This window comes from Myotis brandtii, unplaced genomic scaffold (genome assembly GCF_000412655.1).
Source record: "Myotis brandtii unplaced genomic scaffold, ASM41265v1 scaffold1656, whole genome shotgun sequence".
Taxonomy (NCBI): domain Eukaryota; kingdom Metazoa; phylum Chordata; class Mammalia; order Chiroptera; family Vespertilionidae; genus Myotis; species Myotis brandtii.
In genome coordinates this window covers 124,949-127,661 of record NW_005356070.1, presented here as the reverse complement: position 1 = coordinate 127,661, position 2,713 = coordinate 124,949, and positions in this window count along the sequence as shown.

The following is a 2,713-nucleotide window of genomic DNA, read 5'->3' as shown; positions in this document are numbered from 1 at the left end:
GGAGCAGGCCTAAGCCAGCAGGTCGTTATCTGCCGAGGGGTCCCAGACTGCGAGAGGGCACAGGCCGGGCTGGGGGACACCCCCTCCCCCCGCCCCCCAAGTGCACAAATTTTTGTGCACCGGGCCTCTAGTTTCTAATAAAGCTGGTACAAACATTTCTGTATAATTCCTTGTACGTATATAAGTGTTATTTACCTTTGTTAAAATTTCAGTGCATAGTCTGGGGTTTTTGAGTAGGTGAATGTTTAAATTTACCGAGATTAGCACATTGTGATCTAAATGGAATATATCACCCGGGCCGGTGTGGGTTAGTGTTTCGCCATCATCTTGTGCAGCACAGGGTTGTGGATTTTATTACCAGTGGGAATATATGCCGAGTTGTGGGCTAGATCCACAGAAGTGGGTGTGCAGGAGGTCACTGGCCAATATGGCTTTCTTCCATCAATGTTTCCCTCTCACCTCCCTCTAAAATTAATAAACTGTTCTTTAAAAATAAGAAATAAACCTTTCTCTAGCCCAGTGATGGCGAAACTAAGACACGCGAACTCATTTTATTATTGATTTTTCTTTGTTAAATGGCATTTAAATATGTCAAATAAATATCAGAAATACAAGTCTTTGTTTTACTATGGTTGCAAATATCAAAAAATTTCTATATGTGACACGGCACCAGAGTTAAGTTAGGGTTTTTCAAAATGCTGACACGCCGAGCTCAAAAGGTTCGCCATCACTGCCCTAGCCGGTTTGGATCAGTGGATTGAGCATCAGTCTGAGAACTAAGGGGTCCTAGATTCGATTCCGGCCAAGGACACATGCCTGGGTTGGGGGCTCAATCCCCAGTAGGGAGTGTGCAAGAGGTGCACTCAATGATTCTCATCATTGATGTTTATCTCTCTCCCTCCCTTTCTGAAATCAATAAGGGAATGGGTTTAAAAACAAAAAGCATCAGTCTATGAGCATGTCTCACTAAGAATGGAGTGACTCAACCAATAGCCGAGCTCTCTGGTATGCTAAAAAGTAATAAAGATTGTTTTAGAAAATAAATAAACCTTAACCGATGGTACTTTTTTACATTTTCTTCCAGCAGTGTGTGCGGAATACACATTCTCCACATCCTAGAGAATATTTTGTTTAGTCAACTATTTATTTAAACATTTTATTTTGTAAGCTTATGCTACCTCACTGTTGGATGTATTTTTTCTAGAAATTTATGGTGAGTCTTTTCTCAGATGTATATTTGCTGTGTCTGTGTCTGTCTTAAAACCTCTGATCATATGTTCTGCCTCATGTTTTATGAGTTTTGGCAATATTCTTTAACCAAAAGACAAACATTCTTAAAACTTTTACAATTACTCTTAAGTGTTCCTACTCCCATATCTTTCTTCCTATTATATTCATTCTTTATATCCCTTCTCACTCTTTTTATTTCCTCACCTCTAATTCTTTACAGCTCCTCTGAAACTTACACAAACCCTTCAGTTTGTCAATTTAGCTTTTTCCTTCATCTCTATACTTCTATTATATCAAAACTATACATTCTGCCCTAACTGGTTTGGCTCAGTGGATAGAGCGTCGGCCTGCGGACTGAAGGTCCCAGGTTCGATTCTGGTCAAGGGCATGTACCTTAGTTGCAGGCACATCCCCAGTAGGGGGTGTGCAGGAGGCAGCTGATCCATGTTTCTCTCTCATCGATGTTTCTGTCTCTCTCCCTTCCTCTCTGTAAAAAATCAATAAAAATATATTTCAAAACAAAACAAAAAATATGTACATTCTTTCTAATTGGAATTAAATGTCAGTTCTACACAGGTTCCTCCATTGCCAGCTTCAGAGCAGTTGGAGTGGTAAGATGTACTTCTCAGGGTCCATCTCTCTTCCATTCCTTACTCTGCTCATGTCTGTCTCACTGCCTACAATACTACTCTCAAGGATCTTGGCTCTGAATTCTTTTTAGGGAAAGGGGACGCTGGCTTTCTTCTGAAATTGCTTCCTGCTGGTGAGGGGTCAAAGGTTTCTCTCAGAGCCAAGAGACCCTTGCTCTCTGTCAGAGGGATGATGAGGCCTGGGCAAAGAAGGAGATGGCAATGGTGCCTAAAGGTGGTATTCCCTAGGTGCAAGTAGGAATTCTACCTGGTGGAGACAAACTTTGCTATAAAATTTAGTATGATTGGGCAAAAGTTAGAACAGTAAGAATTATGACAAATGGTCTGATGAAAGAAAAAAGCATTTTAGTTCTAATAATTTCCTATTGAACACAATTTCTCTCCCTAAAATTACCCTTATGTTTATTAAAGAGTCAAATTAAGACCAATTTATTTACTGAATTAAGTCTAGTTAAAAATTGGTCTTGCCGAAACCGGTTTGGCTCCGTGGATGGAGCTTCGACCTGCGGACTGAAAGGTCCCGGGTTCGATTCCGGTCAAGGGCATGTACCTGGGTTGTGGGCACATCCCCAGTAGGAGGTGTGCAGGAGGCAGCTAATTGATGTTTCTCTCTCGTTGATATTTTTAACTCTCTATCTCTCTCCCTTCCTCTCTGTAAAAAATCAATAAACTATATTTTTTTAAAAATTGGTCTGATTGTTTATAAGAACACAAGAATAACAGTTGATCATATAGGCTATTTTAAATATATATGCAGGTTGCCGGAATCTCATGATAAAGTTTACTCCCATGGTAAAGAAGCCAATCTAACAGTTGCCATCAGGCTAAGTCTG